The following is a 23,664-nucleotide window of genomic DNA, read 5'->3' on the forward strand; positions in this document are numbered from 1 at the left end:
TGACGCTTGACCACGCCCCCGCTGCCACATACCCCCACCGCCCGACTCAGGCTAGGCAGCCATCCGGCCTGCAGCCGACTCCCCCCCCCCCTTGACGGGAGAGGAAGTCCGCCACAACCATCTGTGCCCCCGGCCTGTGGACCACCTCGAACTTAAATGGCTGGAGTGCCAGATACCAACGGGTGATCCGCGCGTTGGCATCCTTCATGCGGTGGAGCCACTGCAGGGGCGCGTGGTCCGACCAGAGGGTGAAAGGGTGCCCCAGCAGATAGTAGTGGAGGGCGAGAACCACCCACTTGATGGCGAGGCATTCCTTCGCTATGGTGCTGTACCTGCCCTTGCTCACCGACAGCTTGCAGCTGATGTACAACACTGGACGGTCCACCCCCTCCACCTCCTGCGACAGAACAGCCCCCAGCCCTCTGTCCGATGAGTCCGTCTGTAAAACAAAGGGGAGAGAAAAGTCAGGAGAGTGTAACAGTGGCCCCCCACACAGTGCAGCCTTTACCTTAGAGAAAGCCCGCTGGCATTGCTCCGTCCACTGGACCGGATCTGGTGCCCCCTTTTTAGTGAGGTCAGTCAGCGGGCTGGTGATGTCCGAATAATTAGGTATAAACCTACAATAATAGCCAGCCCCAGGAACTGTCTCACCCCCTTTTTGGTCTTGGGCCTCGGGCAGGCCGCAATCGCTGCTGTCTTATTGATTTGGGGACGCACCTGCCCATTGCCCAAGTGGAATCCCAGATACCGTACTTCCACCCGCCCAATCGCACACTTCTTCGGGTTGGCTGTGAGCCCCGCTCGCCTCAGCGACCCCAGGACAGCCCTCAGGTGTTTTAGGTGCCGCGGCCAGTCATTACTATAAATAATAATGTCATCCAAGTATGCGGCCGCATAGATGGCGTGGGGGCGGAGGACCCTATCCATAAGCTGCTGGAATGTAGCGGGCACCCCAAACAGCCCAAACGGAAGTGTGATGAACTGGTGTAAGCCAAACGGTGTGCAAAAGGCCGTTTTCTCTCGGGATAGTGGAGTCAAGGGGATCTGCCAATATCCCTTTGTCAAATCCAGTGTCAAATAAAAATGAGCCGTGCCTAGTCGATCGAGCAACTCGTCAATACGAGGCATTGGGTATGCGTCAAATTTAGACACTGCATTGACTTTTCTATAGTCCACACAGAACCGGACTGATCCGTCGGCCTTGGGAATCAAGACCACCGGACTGCTCCAGTCACTGTGGGACTCCTCGACAATGCCCATTTTGAGCATGGTCTCGAGTTCTTCCCGAACCACCTTTTTCTTGTGTTCGGGCAGTCTGTAAGGGCAGCTGCGCACTACCACCCCCGGAGGCGTCTCAACGTGGTGTTCTATGAGGTGGGTGCAGCCGGGCAGGGGCGAGAACACGTCAGAAAATTCTGTTTGCCACCGGGCGACCTCCGCGAGCTGGGTCGGGGAGAGGTGGGCTCCACAGGGGACTGGAGCGGTGGGTGATGCCAATTTTCCCTTTTGAACCTCCGGCCCCAGCTCTGCCTTCTCTGGAACCACTGACACCAGCGCCACGGGGACCTCCTTGCTCAAACATTTTAACAGATTGAGGTGGTATACCTGTAACGTCCCACCCCTGTCCGTTCGCCTCACCTCATAGTCGACGTCCCCGACTCGCTGTGTGACCTCAAAGGGTCCTTGCGACCTGGCGATTAATTTAGAGCTCGACGTGGGCAATAACACGAGTACTTTGTCTCCCGGTGTGAATTCCCTAAGGCGCATGCCCCTGTTGTACAGGCGGACTTGACGTTCTTGAGCCTGCCGCAAATTCTCCTGAGTAAGGTGTGTGAGTGTGTGGAGTTTTGCGCGCAGGTCAATAACATATTGAATTTCATTTTTGCATGGGGAAGGTCCCTCCTCCCAATTTTCCCGCAACACATCTAGGATGCCACGTGGCTTACGCCCATATAATAATTCAAATGGGGAGAACCCCATGGAGGCTTGTGGGACCTCTCGCACTGCGAAAAGCAGGTGTTCGAGCCATTTAACCCAGTTACGTGCGTCCTCACTTACAATTTTTTTAATTATGTTTTTGAGGGTGCGATTAAACTGTTCGACTAAGCCGTCCGTTTGTGGGTGATAAACGCTGGTGTGGATCGGCTTGATTCCCAATAACCCATACAGTTCGCGCAGTGTGCATGACATGAACGTAGTGCCTTGATCAGTCAGAATCTCTTTGGGGATTCCGACTCAGGAGATGAAGTGGAAGAGCGCTTCCGTAATACTACGTGCGGAGATATTGCAGAGCGGCACCGCTTCCGGATATTGCGTTGCATAGTCCACCAGAACTAAAATAAAGCGATACCCTCATGTTAATGGCCCGACGAGATCCATCCCAATTCTTTCGAATGGGGTCTCGATTAATGGTAGAGGGCGCAAAGGCGCTTTTGGAATGGCCGCTGGATTTACTAACTGGCATTCGCGGCATGCCGTATACCACCTACGGACATTGCCGCGAATCCCTGGCCAATATTTGGGCTAGTGTCTTATCCTGCCCTAAGTGTCCAGCCATGGGATTAAAGTGAGCTGCCTGGAATACCAATTCCCGGTGGCTCTTTGGGATCAAAAGTTGGGTTATTTGTTCCTTAGTTTGAGTGTCCTGCATCACTCGGTATAACCTATCCTTAATAATGGAAAAATAGGGGAAGGACGGGGTAGCGTTTGGCTGGAGCGTTTGACCATCAATTACTCTCACTTGGTCAAACGCATGCCGCAGAGACTCGTCTCGCGATTGCTCTAACGGAAAATCCACAAGGGATTCCCCGAGAGAGGGAGGAGGAGCCTGCTGCTCCTCACTCTGACGTGGTGATGACGTAGACGGCTCTGTGACAGCTGCTCCCGCCAACGCCACTCCGGGACCTCCCCCCGCTAAACTATGGCAGGACCCACTCTTCACTAAGTGCGTCATTAAATCCCGAAATCCTGGCCAATCAGTCCCCAAAATTAATGTGGGTGAGGCGAGGATTAACCGTCACCTGAACTCTAAATTTCTCCCCTTGAAACAGAATGTGGACCGACACTAAAGGATAGTTGTGAACATCCCTGTGCATACACAACACCTTCACCAATTGTGCTCTCCCCAATGCCTCGTTTTGCACCAGGCTTTGGTGGATTGAGGTCTGATAACAGCCGGAATCCACCAAAGCCTGATACGTATCCCCTTGGATACTCACCGGTATGCGATACGCTCCAACCCGATTGAGGGTGGTTCCTGGCGCGTCGGGGATCCGGACCACCGCGCCCACCTCCATCGCCGAGCACCGATACTGGAGGTGCCCCGGCTCCCCGCAGCGCCAGCACACCGGCCCGGGCTCTCTCTCTGCACCGGTGTTCCGGATATCACTCACCTGAGGGGGGAAGACACAGACACGGAAGTAGGAAACGGTTGGACACCATGGGTGCGGGGGGCCGGCTCGGGTGGAGCCAGCCCCTGCCTCCGCGGTGGGGGAATGGGGCGAGGGAGAGGAACAGAAGGGGAGAGAGAGGGAGAGGGGAGGGGAGAAGGGGAGACACACTGTCCTGCCGTTGGAACGGCCGCCATATGGTCCTCTGCCAGCTCAATGGCCTGATCCAGCGACGCTGGGCGATGGCACTGGACCCACTCCGCGGTTCCTTCTGGAAGTCGAGCGACGAACTGCTCCAGTGCCACCAGATCGATGATCGGCATTGCGGTTGTCGGCCCTCAGCCACCGGCGGCAGGCGGCCCGGAGTTGCTGGCCAAACGCAAACGGCCGGCCGACCTCCTCCAGGCGCAGCGCGCGGAAGCACTGCCGCTGCTGATCCGGAGTGCGACCCACACGCTGGAGGACGGCCCTGCGGAGGTCCGCGTAGACCAGCCGGCTGTCAGCGGGGAGCTGTAGCGCGGCCAGCTGTGCCTCGTCCGTGAGCAGGGGGAGGAGGTGCGCCGCGCGCTGTTCCACCGGCCAACCCCACACCTCTGCTGCCTGCTCAAAGAGAGCGAGGAAGGCTTTGGGGTCATCGTGCGGGCCCATCTTCATCAGGGTGAGGTGGGAAGGGCCCGCGGCGGTGGAGGTGGTGGACCCCGCCGACGCGAGTAGGTGCCGTAACGCCTGGCGATCTTCCTTCTGTGCCAGCACCAGGGCCTCGAACCTTTGCTCCTGTTCTTCCCAGAGGGCAACCAGCGCCTGGTGCTGGCTCTGTTGGGCTGTGGCGAGGGCATGGATCAGGTCCTTGAAGGGGGAGGACTCCATGGGGCTGTTCTCTCCTGCGCTCCGTCCTGGGTTTCGGCACCACTGTAGCAAGTGTTCTAGGTGGGTGGAGCACAGAAGCACGGCAGGCCAGAACTGAGTTCTCAAAACTCATTTATTGTAGCTTTTCAGCTTTTAACTATACACACACACGCACGCACGCACGCACACACACACACGCAGGTATCCAGGTCGAGAGTAGCCCCCTTCCTCCGCGCTCCCTCTCCTCTTATAGGGCACGGTCACTGGGGAAGACACACAAACACAGGTTAATTCCCGTCAGGTGCAGTGATTCCGCCACTTACCTTCCCTGACTCCGCCCTCCATTCACAGACCGACGCTTGACCACGCCCCTGCTGCCACAGTTATTTACCAGCTGGGAGGTCCGTATCGTGAAATACCGTGACCGAGGTCTTGAAAGTACTGAGCGAGGCCCTCTGGGCCGAGGTCAGGATTTAAGGCCAAGGTCATGGTATTTCACCATATGGACCGACCTTAAGCTGGTAAATAATATATTTATTTTTTTCTTTACCAAATTCTAACAGAAAACGAGAGCGCCCGAAAGGGAAAATCGAGCCGAGCCGCCATTTTGAATCCTTATTCACGGCTGTAATGCAAATTGCTTCCTCCTCGGTATACAAGTGCACTTCCATGGCAGGAAAAAAAATACATTTTGCCACCTATATAGTCCCCTATTTATACAAAATTGAGTCATTCAGGATTCAGTCATGTTTTTGCTCAGCATTAGCAAGTTACAGGTTTTTAGCTTTCTCCCGAGAGGTTTTATTTTATTTCTTCTTCCTCAGGGTAGTAAAACTCGCTTTCGCTGTGAACAGTTGTTATCGCTAACCATGCTGTAAAATTAATGCTATTCTCCTGCGAAATGCGAAAATAAATGTTGACAAAAATTGCTACTATGTTTGTTGTTGTGAATGAGCGAGTCGCCAGAGGTCAGTATCCGGGGTCCGTATCTGGGGTCCGTACCGTAGGATACAGACCCGCTCGCCAGCCAATCAGAGCGAGGGATTTGATGGAAACCAGGTCGCGAAAAAAATAAAGTACTATATCTAATGGAGTAGGTGTTTAGAAGCTCTTCTTATAAGCTTACAGTATGAGGTGTATATGAACAGTAGTGCAAATGACCAATAGCAGCAGATTTTGATTAAATTTTTAAGGAAAGTCAGCCTGGGGCAACAATTGGTTAGATTTTGATGCAAAACCGGATATGTATATGGATCCAGGATTTTTTTTCTGTCCCCAACATTAAGAAAAAAAAATAGTGGATGTATTTTGATGAAATTTATTATTCTGCTGTATCCTAGATTGAAGTGATTTGAGTTTGATCATTATAATATGTGGCCAGGGGTATAGCCACCACAATATATTTGGTAGAGATATGTACTCTACTCTACTGACTGCCATTCTAGTTATAATATGAAGTTCATTAGTATAGGTAATCATATGGGGCCGAGTAAAATTAAAGCTCAATTTCACTCGTGATTTCGAAGTTTTGAAATCAAAACTTCGAAATCACGAGTGAAATTGAGCCTTAATTTTACAAGGAACCATACGATTACTCGTTTATAATATATAGGGCCAAATTCATACTTCGTAAGCCATTCAAGTTCACAACATTTGTCATTCACGTTTTCTGAACTATCTTGCACGTTTGAATCAGTTTCTAAAGCGTCTTTCATCACGACACAAAAAAACTCCGATAGCACCTTGTCTAACTCACAGCATTCATACGCCACAAGAGAGTGGTTTATTTGTCTTTCTGCGGCCCATTCCTTAAACACGGAAAGCCAAAAATTCGTCCTTTTTGGGGGGTATTTTCATTTTCACTTGCAGCTTTCAATTGGTTTATCATTTCTTCATCAAATATAGCGAAAAATGGCACTGCTGAGTCAGCAGAGTCAACCATTTTGTTGACAAAATTTGCTAATTTTTGTAATCGTAACCAAGCAACGAACTAGCCAATGGCATTTCAGAAATACAGCCCCGTGTTAAAGGAAAAAAAAAGCCCTCCTTGATTGACCAATCAGAATTGAGTATTTTGGTCCTATGTATTATACACTTAAGTCAAGTCAACTTTATTGTCAAATATGCTATACATGCTCGACATACAGCACAGATGAAATTTCAGTCCTCTCTGACCCACGGTGCAAACAGGCAATGCAATAAATAAAAATAGAATAACTGAAATAAACAATATAAACAGTATAAACACTCTAGATAAGAAAATAGACATAAACACTCACATATATATATATATATATATATATATATATATATATATGGGCGGCACGGTGGTGTAGTGGTTAGCGCTGTCGCCTCACAGCAAGAAGGTCCGGGTTCGAGCCCCGTGGCCGGCGAGGGCCTTTCTGTGCGGAGTTTGCATGTTCTCCCCGTGTCCGCGTGGGTTTCCTCCGGGTGCTCCGGTTTCCCCCACAGTCCAAAGACATGCAGGTTAGGTTGACTGGTGACTCTAAATTGACCGTAGGTGTGAATGTGAGTGTGAATGGTTGTCTGTGTCTATGTGTCAGCCCTGTGATGACCTGGCGACTTGTCCAGGGTGTACCCCGCCTTTCGCCCGTAGTCAGCTGGGATAGGCTCCAGCTTGCCTGCGACCCTGTAGAAGGATAAAGCGGCTAGAGATAATGAGATTATATATATATATATATATATATATATATAGGGCGGCATAGTGGTGTAGTGGTTAGCACTGTTGCCTCACAGCAAGAAGGTCCGGGTTTGAGCCCCATGGCTGGCGAGGACCTTTCTGTGTGGAGTTTGCATGTTCTCCCCGTGTCCGCATGGGTTTCCTCCGGGTGCTCCGGTTTCCCCCACAGTCCAAAGACATGCAGGTTAGGTTAACTGGTGACTCTAAATTGACTGTAGGTGTGAGGGTGAATGGTTGTCTGTGTCTATGTGTCAGCCCTGTGATGACCTGGCGACTTGTCCAGGGTGTACCCTGCCTCTCGCCCATAGTCAGCCGGGATAGGCTCCAGCTTGCCTGCGACCCTGTAGAACAGGATAAAGCGGCTAGAGATAATGAGATGAGATGAGATATGTACATAGGGCGGCACGGTGGTGTTGTGGTTAGCGCTGTCGCCTCACAGCAAGAAGGTCCGGGTTCGAGCCCCGTGGCCGGCGAGGGCCTTTCTGTGCGGAGTTTGCATGTTCTCCCCGTGTCCCCGTGGGTTTCCTTTGGGTGCTCCAGTTTCCCCCACAGTCCAAAGACATGCAGGTTAAGTTAACTGGTGACTCTAAATTGACAGTGAGTGTGAATGGTTGTCTGTGTGTCAGCCCTGTGATGACCTGACGACTTGTCCAGGGTGTACCCCGCCTCTCGCCCATAGTCAGCCGGGATAGGCTCCAGCTTGCCTGCGATCCTGTAGAACAGGATAAAGCGGCTACAGATAATGAGATGAGAATGAGCTGTTAAGGTGAGGTAGTGCGGAATAGTGCAAATGAGCGAGGAGTTCAGTTAAGTTAGTAGATGCAGATCTTGCATCTCAAGCACCACTTTTTTAAGCCTGGGCACATGGAGGTGAGTGTGAATGTGTGTGTGTGTGTGTGTTTGCACAATCACAGTGACATGCTTATGAGGAACTGGTGATTGCAGCATGTTTATTACAGACCACACACTGCCTTACATGGGCAACTTCTGTGGGGCTGGAATTTGCTCCTCTGACGTCACTGCCTGTTCCTCTCCCAGATTTGGGAAAAAAAAAAAAGTTGTTTCACTTTAAGTGGGATCTGAAACCCAGATTTCATAGAAAGCGAGGTAAGAGAAACACTACGAGATGAAGCTGGAGCCTTTTCCCCTGTATTGATATATATGTGTGTGTGTTCCTGTTGAGGATGTCACTTTGTTTCTTTCTCTGCATGAATGGAGTCGAATCGGAACCGTTGTGTTGCTGTGCGTTAAAAAAAAAAAGGTGAACGGGAAGGATTAAAAAATGGAGGGCGTGGGCTTTTGCTCGCGGATAGGAGGGCATTCTTTTCGCTCTTGCCTCAAAACTGCGACGTTTTACACATTTCTGCGGGGAAGTGTCGCGTTTGTTTTGTGCTGTGACTCGGTGGGGTTTGGGAGTGCAGGTCCCTATGGAGCCTGTAGTGTTTATTAAAAGTCGCAGGAATGCGGAAGTAAAGACTGTATAGGCGCATCTGCTTCATAACAATGCGCCCTTCATGCTTCACTGTCCCAGCATGACTTTAAGCGGTTTATTTCAGCATTTTCAGGACCTTTTTTTCTTCTTCTTCTTCTTCAATTTGACTCTTTCATCACTTCTCCGAGGCAGTTTGTTTGCGGCTAATATCCCTAGAATACATTACTCATGTTCATACTGCAATTCCTGAGTAATGAGTCTGGAAGATGGTTAGATTATTTATCCTTTACTGGACCTACAAATGGACACTTCTTCTTCTTTAACTATTTAAAAAGCAGTTCAGCTCGTCCTAAATACTATCAGCTGCATGCTAATGTTGTTAGCTAACCCCGAAGTTGTGAAATAGCTTCTACAAGATTGTTTTATGTTTCTTATCTGATCACAATTACTGTCATGTTTCACCTCACCTCAGATATCATTACCAGCTTTATGTAGTGCTCTGACTTGTTTTGTTTTAAAAGTGGTCACATTGGATGTTCATTCATCTTATCTCATTATCTCTAGCCGCTTTATCCTGTTCTACAGGGTCGCAGGCAAGCTGGAGCCTATCCCAGCTGACTACGGGCGAAAGGCGGGGTACACCCTGGACAAGTCGCCAGGTCATCACAGGGCTGACACATAGACACAGACAACCATTCACACTCACATTCACACCTACGGTCAATTTAGAGTCTCCAGTTAACCTAACCTGCATGTCTTTGGACTGTGGGGGAAACCGGAGCACCCGGAGGAAACCCACGCGGACACGGGGGGAACATGCAAACTCCACACAGAAAGGCCCTCGCCGGCCACGGGGCTCGAACCCGGACCTTCTTGCAACACCACCGTGCCGCCCTATATCTCATCTCATTATCTCTAGCCGCTTTATCCTGTTCTACAGGGTCGCAGGTGAGCTGGAGCCTATCCCAGCTGACTACCGGCAAAAGGTGGGGTACACCCTGGACAAGTCGCCAGGTCATCACAGGGCTGACACATAGACACAGACACCCATTCACACTCACATTCACACCTACGGTCAATTTAGAGTCACCAGTTAACCTAACCTGCATGTCTTTGGACTGTGGGGGAAACCGGAGCACCCAGAGGAAACCTACGCGGACACGGGGAGAACATGCAAACTCCGCACAGAAAGGCCCTCGCCGGCCACGGGGCTCGAACCCGGACCTTCTTGCTGTGAGGCGACAGTGCTAACCACAACACCACCGTGCCGCCCTGTATATCATCTCATTATCTCTAGCCGCTTTATCCTGTTCTACAGGGTAGCAGGTGAGCTGGAGCCTATCCCAGCTGACTACCGGCAAAAGGCAGGGTACACCCTGGACAAGTCGCCAGGTCATCACAGGGCTGACACATAGACACAGACAACCATTCACACTCACATTCACACCTACGGTCAATTTAGAGTCACCAGTTAACCTAACCTGCATGTCTTTGGCGGAAACCCACGTGGACACCGTGCAAACTCCGCACTGAAAGGCCCTCGCCGGCCACGAGGCTCGAACCCGGACCTTCTTGCTGTGAGGCGACAGCGCTAACCACTACACCACCGTGCCGCCCTATCCTGAAACTGATGAGTTTAAAGTGCATATCCTGGACCCTTTTTTTTTTTACATGAAAGTATGTCTCTTTACACAATCTTCCAGAAGGGTAATTTTGCACAAGGCCATCTGTCTACAGCAGAAAAAAATTAAATAATATAACAAAACGCGTCTGGAAAAATCCCAAGGGAGTCTGGAGCCAGATTCGTGACGTCACCTGCGGAAGTGTGAGCTTTGCACGGTTTCAGTGCACAGCCTGTGTAGACCAAGCGCTCCCGTTTCTCTCTCATTGTCCGGTCTTTTGGAAAAGTACTAATCCCATCAAGATTGGTGTTGCTATACCCTCCTACGATACATCTGTTAACCATTTTAATAATTACGTGATAACGTTGAAGAAATTTGCAGAAAACCACCAGATCGTTTTCTCATAAACAAACCAGCGCTGACGTAGGATTCAGAGGGAGGCGTCCCGCACGTGATGTCACGAAAATCAATGCATGCCGGGAAATCCAAATGCCAAGTTTTTTCAGAGGCGGACCAATTCGCCTCAAATGGCTTGATTTCAACTGAATTTTTCTGGTATTGCGGAAGGTGAAAAAATAGCGCAAAATGTTACAGATATTTGACCAAAGTTTAATATAAAATAGGAGAATTACATTGATCTTGCTCCTGAATTTACCCCGATATGCACTTTAAAGGATGGAGCGTCATCAGTATGTCGCAGGATGACCTGCACTTGAGTGGATTATAGTGAGAATGGTCTGTGCGCTTCCAGTCCCACTCTCTCGTCCAGTACGTGCCATTTGCTATCTGGTGCAAAGGTTGCCACAAGATGAGCGACGCGCAAGGATGCTGGTTATTTTCGGAGTGTCCTTCCCCTAGGTGGGTTGCCTTCCAAGGCTTGAGAGCCCCACCTGCCCTTTGTGTCTGCATGATGGCCGTTATCTCTTAAGGAGCTCATCTGCCCTTTGACAGGTCTTGTTTTTCGTCCTGCTGGGTGACATGCCACCCTCCTCACCAGTGAACCAAAGAGCACTGGTGGGGGAGCCGGTTTAGATGCTGACCACCCGTCCATGCGGCAGGTTGTACTGGGTTACAGTGTTACCAGTAGCAAAGCCAGCAAAAACTGACCCTGACCTGACCCTTTATTAAGATACTGTCTCCTAATGATGACTTGCTGTTTTCACTTTCTCAAAATTATGACTTTTTATTATATGAGAGTTTCTCATGGCTATGAGATATTTCACAATAATGACTTAGCAAGTCATATTATGAGGGAGCATCTGTTAGTCATGAAATATGAGAGTTTCTCAGAACAAATGACTTAGCAGGTCAGATAAGATATTATGAGATAATGGTGTATAGATCCATCCGTAGATGCGCTGGGACACATCATCTTTGATGTTACCTGAGGTCATCGAGTCTTTCGACAACAGACATCCTCACATCCCAGCCAGAGATGATCAGACCCCGGTTTGTGGGGCCAAGTTTTGAACCTTTTTATCCAAATCCACCTAGAGGCCCTCTCTACAGCCTCTGTGGTAGATTTGATGGCTCGCCTCTTTGCAGCTCCTGTGATGCTGAGCAGGGTGTAGGTCTTGCATAGGGAGTGGGCAGCACAGCTTCTACATCCCACTTCTATGGGCTCACAGTGAGTTTTCCAGCCGCTCCTTCAGCACTACTCCACCAGCTCGTGGTACTTGAGCCGCTTGCATTCGACAGTCCTCCCAGGGGACTGTCAACTGAACTAAGAGGACCTGCTTAGGAGATCTTGTCTTTCTAAGTCATTTATTATGAAAAACTTTTTCATTACTAAGAGATAGCAAGTGGTATTATGAGATATGAACTCCTTATTATGAGACTTTCTCATTTCATGACTGAGATAGTATCTCATAGTAACGACTTAGTATCTCATAATATGACTTGCTAAGTCATTTATTATGAGAGTTTCTCATTTCATTACTGAGAGATAGCAAGTCGTGTTATGAGATACTAAGTCATTATTATGAGAAACTTTCTCATTTCATTACTATGAGATAGTATCTCGTAATAATGGCTTAGTATCTCATATGACTTGCTAAGTAATTTATTATGAAAAACTTTCTCATTTCATTACTATGGGATAGCAAGTTGTATTATGAGATACTAAGTCATCATTATGGGAGACATTCTCATTTCATTACTATGAGATAGTATCTCATAATAATGGCTTAGTATCTTATATTACTTGCTAAGTCATTTATTACGAGAAACTTTCTCATTTCATCCCTATGAGATATCAAGTCGTATTAGGAGATACTAAGTCATTATTATGAGAAACTTTCTCATTTAGTTACTATGAGATAGTATCTCGTAGTAATGGCTTAGTATTTCATATGACTTGTTAAGTCATTTATTATGAGAAGCTTTCTCATTTCATTACTATGGGATAGCAAGTTGTATTGTGAGATACTAAGTCATTATTATGAGACTTTCTCATTTCATTACTATGAGATAGTATCTCATAGTAATGGCTCTGTACCTTTTTAAAAATTATTACTTGCTAAGTCATTTATTGCGAGAAACTCTCATTTCATTACTATGGGATAGCAAGTTGTATTATGAGATACTAAGTCATCATTATGGGAGACATTCTCATTTCATTGCTATGAGATAGTATCTCATAATAATGGCTTAGTATCTTATATTACTTGCTAAGTCATTTATTACGAGAAACTTTCTCATTTCATTCCTATGAGATATCAAGTTGTATTAGGAGATACTAAGTCATTATTATGAGAAACTCTCATTTAGTTACTATGAGATAGTATCTCATAGTAATGGCTTAGTATTTCATATGACTTGTTAAGTCATTTATTACGAGAAGCTTTCTCATTTCATTACTATGGGATAGCAAGTTGTATTGTGAGATACTAAGTCATTATTATGAGACTTTCTCATTTCATTACTATGAGATAGTATCTCATAGTAATGGCTCTGTACCTTTTTAAAAATTATGACTTGCTAAGTCATTTATTGCGAGAAACTTTCTCATTTCATTACTATGGGATAGCAAGTTGTATTATGAGATACTAAGTCATTATTATGAGAAACTTTCTCATTTTATTACGATGAGATAGTGTCTCAGAATAATGACTTGGTATCTCATATGACCTGCTCAGTCATGAGAAACTTTTTCTCGTTTCATTACTAAGAGATAGTAAGTCTTATTATGAGATGCTAAGTCATTTATTATGAGAGGATCTCATTATTGAGATTAAAAATTATAATTATGGGATAAGATCTCATTATGAGATTCTCATTATTATGGTGGCAGAAACTGGTTCATAGACTTTTACCTGTAGTACTTTGGTGATAAAAGGCCTGTATTTACAACCACAGTCATATCTTTACCGTTATATCAGTAATTCAAAATCCAGGTTTTATTTCCAAGTAGACTTTTTAGGTTTAAACCTCTTTCATTGACTTTTTTTTCCCCTGTCCTATTGAACCCCATTGTAACTGCATTGGCAATATCCTGCTGTGGCATCAGTGCATCTTGTAACCATTAACGTCTCACAGGAACAGTGAAAAATACAGCACCACCAACAAATTAGCACCAGAATTGCTCAACACATTGCGTATCTTTTCAGTATCAACATGCTTCAGATTGTGATTTCCTTGTGAGAGGTTTTTTTTTTTTTGCAAGATTTTGCTGCATAGGGACACAGGAAGCTGTAGGTGCTGATGGTTGAGCTCATATGAGTCACACTAACCCACTGACATTTTAATTCACATACTTAATTTCACTGTTCTTTGCTGTTGTGGTTACCATTTATGCTGATGTGTTGCATGCTTTGATCAGGCTTATAATATTGCAGGGAAGATCAGCTTTCCAAATGTCTCTGTAGATATTTCTATGGTGCTCATGCCTTGTTTGGATTGTTGGATTGAGTATGATGGAAGGGTCTCATCTCATCTCATTATCTCTAGCCGCTTTATCCTTCTACAGGGTCGCAGGCAAGCTGGAGCCTATCCCAGCTGACTACGGGCGAGAGGCGGGGTACACCCTGGACAAGTCGCCAGGTCATCACAGGGCTGACACATAGACACAGACAACCATTCACACTCACATTCACACCTACGGTCAATTTAGAGTCACCAGTTAACCTAACCTGCATGTCTTTGGACTGTGGGGGAAACCGGAGCACCCGGAGGAAACCCACACGGACACGGGGAGAACATGCAAACTCCGCACAGAAAGGCCCTCGTCGGCCACGGGGCTTGAACCCAGACCTTCTTGCTGTGAGGCGACAGCGCTAACCACTGCACCACCGTGCCGCCCCATGATGGAAGGGTATTCTTCGTAATTCATTGATGGTACCATGACATCTTCCCACATTACAACTGTCGTGTTTGACCAGGAAAGTGATTTCTTATGTCGTTTCGTAAGGGCAGGAATTGATGCAGTTTGCATTTTTAAACATTTTTTGCATTTTCTTTACATATTGGAAGTTGCATGCAGCCACTGTTCCTCATATCGTCTTGAACGTGAGGCTTTTTCTTCAGGCAAGAGCAAACATTTCTGTCACAGCTTGGCAAGCGTGTCTAGACATTGTTCTTCTCTAAAGTAGCTAATGTGCTGAAATATTAATCTGTCCTCATACAGTGAGGATATTCAGGCTTTCGCTTTGATATAAATCTCAAATCGATAACATCAAGGCCCCTGCAGAGCTCAGTCATCAAACTCTATCTCTCTGTCATTCGCCATCAAATGTTTGAACTTTTTTTTACTATTGTGAACATTGACGGTCTTTTAAAACCTTCACTTATAAACGACGTGTTTGACAGGCTCGTCCATGCTTGAGTTAAAAGTTAAGTCTTGCCTTTGAGGCTGCCTGTCTTTGTTGGTTTCTGTAAATCCCTTAGCGATTTTAATACAGTCTTTTTTTTTTTCTCGAATAGTAACACCGTACTCTATCACCGTACACTAACAGACTAAGCAGAAGTGTATGCTTGTTTGCTGGGAGAGATGGAAAGTTAATGTAATTATTGTGTTTTTTTACTAAAAGCCCAGTCATTTCTTGGCGCATCATGTGCTTCAGTCGTTAACGTGGTGAGTGAAAGGAGGAAATAATAGAAAAATTGAAGAATTTTTAATGTAGTTTGTGTTTTTATATACATTAATCAATATACAAGTGTGACTTGACAATAGGCCTGATTGAGCAAGATGGATATGAATGGATTTATTCATAAATTTTGTAAGAGTGTTTACACAAGAAATTTGGTATTCATGAAAATCATAAATCCTGTCGTGTTCATATCCTACTGGTGCCCCTGAGTGCGTGTAAATTTATGCATAAGACCAAGGCTTTGGTCACACTCCAGCTTGTGAATACTTGGCAATGAAAAATTGGTAGCATCGCCACCAATCATGCAATTCACAATGAATGTTCTCTGAGTTTCGTGAGTTGCTTTTTGTGTTTCCGCCTCATGAGCGGCCAAAAACGTCACGAAAAATTTCAATGCGTGTATCAAAATTTGGTGGCGATGTTTTCGTCGGCAAACTAAGTAGCAAATACTCACAGATGGGTTTGGGAATATTTCCTCGGAGACCCAGTGGCTTGGCATAGCCTAACCTTTCCCTAGACTTAAGAAGTGCATTTACACTCAAGGATCCTTCGGAGTGCGTTATGCGAGCGATTGGGACCCAGTCGTTATGGGAAACACCTGATGCTGATTTGAGCGCAATCAGCATGCGCATATAAGGACGCTGTTTTCACAGAGACTTTGCAAGTATTCTGTCAGGTATGCGACGGTAGACGGATGTAAGTGCAGGAAGAGTGTTTACTAGCAGGCGTGATAGTTACAAAAACAAAACGCAAGCGAAACTGAAATCGGCCATAAACATGGCTAGAAACAAACGTGATCCTGATAATGATGATACTTTGCGAAGCCTCTGCGTCCTTACATGCACGTGCTGGTTGCACTCAAATCAATAAAAATTGTTTATTTTCAGAACGTTTACAGCATTTTGCAGACGCCCTTATCAAGAGTGACTTGTACAACCCCAAATCTGAAAAAGTTGTGACGGTATGTTGACATTGAAATTAAAAGGACGGGCATGTCTGTTTGTGCATAGCCATAACATTAGCTGTAAATAAGTGCCTCAGCTGATGGAAAATTTAGTGCCTTCTTCTTCTTCTTCTTCTTCTTATTATTCACTGTCGCTCGACTCGAGCATGGCAGTCCAAATGCAGTTTATTCAGGAGTCTACCCAAGGAGACTGTCCCAGTTTAAGAGCCTCAACAGCCTTTCGTCTAATGCATCTCTGTCTTCCTCAGCCTTCTGCCTGTTGCTTTTGAAGGTCGTCCCACCATCACAAACTGTTTTCCTCCACGCCAGTCTATTTAGTGTAGCCCAGTTACCAATCTCACAATCTCTGAAGGTCCTTTTGAGGACATCCTTGAATCTCTTCTTTGGAGCACCAACGCTTCTGGTTCCTGTAGATAGCTAACTGAAGAGAAGCTGTTTAGGTAGGCGGAGTACGTCCATTCTAACCAAATGTCCATCCCAACGTAGTCTGTTCTGCTGTAACATAGCCTCAATGCTTGTTACAGAAGACCGATCTAGAACCTCAGCATTGGTGACACGATCCTCCCATTTAATACTCAGAATTTAATGTAGATATCTTTGGTGAAATTTCTCTAGTTGTTTTACTTGATTATTGATCTATAGGCCACATTTCAGAGCTATGCAAAAGTGTTGGATAGCTTGGTCGACTTGTATTTTGGTATCCGGTTCTAGTTTGTGATGATCAAAAACACGCTTGTGTAACTTGCCAAATGCTGTTGCAGCAGCACTGATCGTGTTGTTAATCTCATAATAAAGGGGAGCATCACTGGCTACATCGCTGCCAAGATACTTCTTTAAGGACTGTTCCATTCACAGTGATTTCAGGCTGAGTGACAGCTGAGATGGTGGTACCAGAGATGGGTCGATATGTAACTTCTGTTTTGGTGCTGTTTAATGATCGTCCAAAACTATTATACGTTTCTGCAAAGGCATCTGTATCTCTCTGCAGCCCAGCTTCTGATGTCGAGCAGGCCGCAGTGTCATCAGCATATCAGAGTTCCACGATTGAAGCTGTAGACACCTTTGTTTTGGTCTGTAGCTGGCGTAGGTTGAATATGTTCCCATCATATCAGTAATCCGATTTGAGCTCCATAATTTTCTCAGTTGAGGCTCTGCCAATTGCAAGACGGCACCCATGTAGAGAGCAAACAGCATGGGAGCTGTTACGCAGCCTTGTTTAATACCAACTTTCACAGGAAAAGGTTCCCATTGTTCACCTTCACCTAGAACAGACACAGCCATCTTATTATGGAGTAGGCGTATCATTCAGGCAGACATGCTTCCTTAGAATCATCCATAAGATTTCTCTGTTGGCCAAGTCAAAAGCTTTAGTCAGATTGAAGAATGCTGTGTAGAGAGAAGTTTGTTTTATTATTATTATTATTATTATTAGTAGTAGTAGTAGTAGTAGTACAACCCCGATTCCAAAAAAGTTGGGACAAAGTACAAATTGTAAATAAAAACGGAATGCAATAATTTACAAATCTCAAAAACTGATATTGTATTCACAATAGAACATAGACAACATATCAAATGTCGAAAGTGAGACATTTTGAAATTTCATGCCAAATATTGGCTCATTTGAAATTTCATGACAGCAACACATCTCAAAAAAGTTGGGACAGGGCAATAGGAGGCTGGAAAAGTTAAAGGTACAAAAAAGGAACAGCTGGAGGACCAAATTGCAACTCATTAGGTCAATTGGCAATAGGTCATTAACATGACTGGGTATAAAAAGAGCATCTTGGAGTGGCAGCGGCTCTCAGAAGTAAAGATGGGAAGAGGATCGCCAATCCCCCTAATTCTGCGCCGACAAATAGTGGAGCAATATCAGAAAGGAGTTTGACAGTGTAAAATTGCAAAGAGTTTGAACATCTCATCATCTACAGTGCATAATATCATCAAAAGATTCAGAGAATCTGGAAGAATCTCTGTGCGTAAGGGTCAAGGCCGGAAAACCATACTGGGTGCCTGTGATCTTCGGGCCCTTAGATGGCACTGCATCACATACAGGCATGCTTCTGTATTGGAAATCACAAAATGGGCTCAGGAATATTTCCAGAGAACATTATCTGTGAACACAATTCACCGTGCCATCCGCCGTTGCCAGCTAAAACTCTATAGTTCAAAGAAGAAGCCGTATCTAAACATGATCCAGAAGCGCAGACGTCTTCTCTGGGCCAAGGCTCATTTAAAATGGACTGTGGCAAAGTGGAAAACTGTTCTGTGGTCAGACGAATCAAAATTTGAAGTTCTTTATGGAAATCAGGGACGCCGTGTCACTCGGACTAAAGAGGAGAAGGATGACCCAAGTTGTTATCAGCGCTCAGTTCAGAAGCCTGCATCTCTGATGGTATGGGGTTGCATTAGTGTGTGTGGCATGGGCAGCTTACACATCTGGAAAGACACCATCAATGCTGAAAGGTATATCCAGGTTCTAGAGCAACATATGCTCCCATCCAGGCGACGTCTCTTTCAGGGAAGACCTTGCATTTTCCAACATGACAATGCCAAACCACATACTGCATCAATTACAGCATCATGGCTGTGTAGAAGAAGGGTCCGGGTACTGAACTGGCCAGCCTGCAGTCCAGATCTTTCACCCATAGAAAACATTTGGCGCATCATAAAACGGAAGATATGACAAAAAAGACCTAAGACAGTTGAGCAACTAGAATCCTACATTAGACAAGAATGGGTGAACATTCCTATCCCTAAACTTGAGCAACTTGTCTCCTCAGTTCCCAGACGTTTACAGACTGTTGTAAAGAGAAAAGGGGATGTCTCACAGTGGTAAACATGGCCTTGTCCCAACTTTTTTGAGGTGTGTTGTTGTCATGAAATTTAAAATCACCTAATTTTTCTCTTTAAATGATACATTTTCTCAGTTTAAACATTTGATATGTCATCTATGTTCTATTCTGAATAAAATATGGAATTTTGAATCTTCCACATCATTGCATTCCGTTTTTATTTACAATTTGTACTTTGTCCCAACTTTTTTGGAATTGGGGTTGTAGTAGTAGTGAGAATAGGGAGCAAGTGGAAGAAAACTTAGAGACATGGAGATATGCACTAGAGAGAAGGGGAATGAAATTAAGTAGGAGCAAGACGAAGTGCACGTGTGTGAATGGGGGGGAGGACAGTGGAATGGTACAGCTACAAGTAATAGAGGTGGTCAAAGCCGATCAGTTCAAATATCTGGGGTCAACTGTACAAAGTGATGGCGAGTGCAGAAGAGAAGTGAAGAGCGCAAGCAGGTTGGAATGGATGGAGAAGGGTGTCAGGAATGATTTGTGACCGAAGGTTGCCAGCAAGAGTGAAAGGGAAAGTGTATAAGACAGTAGTAAGAGCAGCAATGTTGGATGGTTTGGAGACCGTGGCACTGACAAAAAGACAGGAGGCTGAACTGGAGGTGACAGAGTTGAAGATGCTGAGCTTTTCATTGGGAGGGATAAAGTTGGACAGGATTAGAAACGAGAATATTAGAGGGACAGGAGACAAAGTGAGGGAGGCGAGGTTGAGATGGTTTGGACACGTACAGAGGAGAGATCCAGGGGAGGTTGGGAAAAGAATGCCAGAGATAGAGTTACCAGGTAGAAGGAAAAGAGGAAGACCAAAGATGAGATTTATGGATGTGGTGAAGGAGGACATGAGGACGGTTGGTGCTACAGAAAAAGATATTGAGGAGACGGAGGGACATTATCCACTGTGGCGACCCCTAATAGGAACAACTGAAAGAAGTAGTAGTAGAATTGTATATTGTTGCATATTTTTATTGTCAGAAGTGAGCCGAAATAACTTCCACTTCTGCCTTTCAGTCATTACCCTGATGGTGTTTTGAGGGCATCACTAAATGCAACCGAGCTGTATCGAGAATGCATTTTGATGGTTGAGCAACATGTACACGTGAATATGAAGAAAATCAGCGTTTCTGAAACTTGTAAATCTGGCAGAAAATGTTAGTCCAGTTTGGCTCACGCAAACGTTATGTTTATAAACGGCTTTATTAAAAGATTGATTGATAAATGTGGCCTATTGTATGTTCACCATACGGACCGACCTTAAGCTGGTAAATAATATATTTATTTTTTTCTTTACCAAATTCTAACAGAAAACGAGAGCGCACGAAAGGGAAAACCGAGCCGAGCCGCCATTTTGAATCCTCATTCACGGCTGTAATGCAGGTTTCCTCCTCGGTATACAAGTGCACTTCCATGGCAGGAAAACAACTACATTTTGCCACCTATGTAGTCCCCTATTTATACAAATAGGAGTCATTCAGGATTCAGCCATGTTTTTGCTCGGCATTAGCAACAGTTAGAGGTTTTTAGCTTTCTCCCGAAACGTTTTATTTTATTTCTTCTTCCTCAGGGTAGTAAAACTTGCTTTCGCTGTGAACACTGTCGTTATCGCTATCCATGCTGTAAAATTAATGCTATTCTCCTGAGAAATGCTGGCAAAAATTTATGAGTTTTGATAATCTTATAAATAAATCTTATAAAAAAAAAAAGATAAACGTTGACAAAAAATGCTACCATGTTTGTTGTTGTGAACGAGCGAGTCGGCAGAGGTCTGTAACCGGGGTCCGTAACTGGGGTCCATATCGTAGGATACGGACCTGCTCGCCAGCCAACCAGAGCGCAGGATTTGATGGAAGCCGCACCGCGAAAAAAATAAATGGAATTATGTGGTAAACAAAAAAGTGTTAAAGTTTCATATTTTAGATTCTTCAAAGTAGCCAGCGTTTACCTTGATGATGCTTTGTACACTATCGGCATTATCTTAACCAGCTTCATGAGGTAGTCACCTGGAATGCTTTTCAATTAACCGGTGCCTCGTCAAAAGTTAATTAGTGCAATTTCTTGCCTTCTTAATGCCTTTGAAATCATCTCATCTCATTATCTCTAGCCGCTTTATCCTTCTACAGGGTCGCAGGCAAGCTGGAGCCTATCCCAGCTGACTACGGGCGAAAGGCGGGGTACACCCTGGACAAGTCGCCAGGTCATCACAGGGCTGACACATAGACACAGACAACCATTCACACTCACATTCACACCTACGGTCAATTTAGAGTCACCAGTTAACCTAACCTGCATGTCTTTGGACTGTGGGGGAAACCGGAGCACCCGGAGGAAACCCACGCGGACACGGGGAGAACATGCAAACTCCGCACAGGAAGGCCCTCGCCGGCCACGGGGCTCGAACCCGGACCTTCTTGCTGTGAGGCGACAGCGCTAACCACTACACCACCGTGCCACCCTACTGGCATCATATGTGTAACAAACAAAAGTTCTGAAGCAATCTTTGTAGTTAATTAGCTTAATCTTGCACTGAAAATATCTGACATTCCTGCATTTCTTTATCTAACTGAGCCAAGTCTTCTATAAAGCCTGATGAGATAGGAAAATACAAAGCAAGGAATGTGAGTCGACTCCTTTTCTTGGCAATAAGCACTCAAAAGATTGAGTCTCTGGTCATTAAATCATTTTGTTTGGATTTTGGACGCATGCTTTGGAGCGTTGTCCTGTTGGAAGATATGACTACAACCCCGTTGTAGCCTTTTGGTAGAGGTAAACAACGGTTTATTTAAAATCTCCCACGATATTGCTTATCCTAGATATGTGGGGTTTATGGAGGACAGACAGCCCTACAACCTCACAGATCCTCCACTGTACTTCACAACACGCAGTGGCTTCTCTTCTGTATGAATGTCGCTGTTTTTACACCAAACGAAGCTTGAGGTTTTTGTTGTGAAAAAGCTCGACTTTTGTTTCATCTCACCACAGAACCTGGTTCTAGCCAAATTCCAGGACTGTTTAGCAAACACCAGGCCGTTATCTTTATGCTTGGATGAAACAAAAACGCTTTCTTCGGACCGCTTTCCGAATAGGCGTGGCGCTAGTGTGTAAATGTACTGTACGTCAGGGCCGTGCAAAGACCTTTGGAGGGGCAGGGGCTCAACATTCAAAAAAGGGCACTTGGAACAAATTTTTCACACAAGTTAACTTTATTCAAAACTAAATTTCAATTGCAACTGAACATTGTGTGTGTGTGTGTGTGTGTGTGTGTGTGTGTGTGTGTGTGTGAGTGAGATCCATTTAAATGCTGCAGTATTCTTCAAAGCAGCAGTCTTCGGTTTGCCATGTTCTTGAAAATGTCTCTGACAACACTGTATTCAATATGGATATCTTTCTCAATTGCCAGCAGAAGAAGGTCCGACAGCCTAGAATATGTTGTGGACGTCGTCATTCAGCCTTAAGTTTTCGAAGCTGCTAGAATATGTTATTAACGCCGTCGTTCAAACTAAAGTTTCCAAATCTGCCACGTTAATGAAATGGATGGAGCAACCGGTTTAAATATAGCCTAGGCGGCTTCATTAAATGATAAACAACCCTACGCATTTACTGTTGTGTTCTAAGCTGCACAATATTGCATGTTCAGATAAGAAATGAAAGGAGACTTTCAGTGTGACCTCACCATGCCGTTCCTCGCACTGTCTCCCACTGTCAACCGCCTGCATGCGCTTTCTGCACGGAGGCTCACTGAATGCATGACGTCACGGATTGATGCCCGCATTTACATAGAAAAACATTATTTTAAATAAATATAATTTCATATATTATTGTCAGGGCGGCACGGTGGTGTAGTGGTTAGTGCTGTCGCCTCACAGCAAGAAGGTCCTGGGTTCGAGCCCCGTGGCCGGCGAGGGCCTTTCTGTGTGGAGTTTGCATGTTCTCCCCGTGTCCGCGTGGGTTTCCTCCGGGTGCTCCGGTTTCCCCCACAGTCCAAAGACATGCAGGTTAGGTTAACTGGTGGCTCTAAATTGACCGTAGGTGTGAATGTGAGTGTGAATGGTTGTCTGTGTCTATGTGTCAGCCCTGTGATGACCTGGCGACTTGTCCAGGGTGTACCCCGCCTTTCGCCCGTAGTCAGCTGGGATAGGCTCCAGCTCGCCTGCGACCCTGTAGAACAGGATAAAGCGGCTAGAGATAATGAGATGAGATATTATTGTCAAATTGTAGAGAATATTGATGTTGGAGCTAACTTATCTTTTACAAATATTAAAAAAAAAAAAACAGTCCCTATGAAAAGGGCACTTTGGACAGCAAACAGAAAAGGGGCAGGGGCTAGAGCACCTGTAGCACCGGTTCATTGCACGTGGGTGCTGTATGTTTAGAGAGTTGGCGACCCCAAACTGTGGCCATCTTCTGCAAACCTCCAACAGTGATCCTTGGAGAAATGCTTGCCTCTTTAACCATCATGCACTCTTGTCCACTTCCAGACAGGTTCCTCACAGCTCTTTTAAACGCAGGCCCTAACAGTAGATATGGGCGTTTTTAGGCATGTATCTGTTTATAACCATGGTTTATGAAGGTCAGCACACTTCTGTTGATGAATGACTAAGGCAATTTGGCCTCTGTGTCCTCTCATATTTATACCGCAGTGAAACAGGAAGTCATGGATGACGGCTAAATAATTGCGAAACGCTCAGGTGAACCTAAAGTAAAATATTCAAAGGATAAATGCATTTTGTTCGTTAAGCTTTCCGTGGGTGCTAATAATCGGGGACATTTGGACTTG

The 23,664-nt window shown here is 45.6% G+C and overlaps 1 protein-coding gene across 3 annotated transcripts in view; it reads left to right on the forward strand.

The window, feature by feature from the left end:
- The first annotated feature begins 7,927 nt into the window (after nucleotides 1-7,927).
- The window catches only part of lpp (LIM domain containing preferred translocation partner in lipoma), a 492,132-nt gene continuing 476,395 nt past the window's right edge, over nucleotides 7,928-23,664 (forward strand). Inside the window, exon 1 of one of the 3 annotated variants that reach the window (XM_060919812.1) lies at nucleotides 7,928-8,043. The gene's annotated coding sequence lies outside the window, so the exon portion shown is untranslated. Of the gene's footprint in view, nucleotides 8,044-8,548; nucleotides 8,638-23,664 lie in introns of those variants that run through there. The other 2 variants (XM_060919814.1, XM_060919813.1) reach the window with 2 other exon arrangements.

Source organism: Neoarius graeffei, chromosome 4 (assembly GCF_027579695.1).
Source record: "Neoarius graeffei isolate fNeoGra1 chromosome 4, fNeoGra1.pri, whole genome shotgun sequence".
NCBI lineage: Eukaryota > Metazoa > Chordata > Actinopteri > Siluriformes > Ariidae > Neoarius > Neoarius graeffei.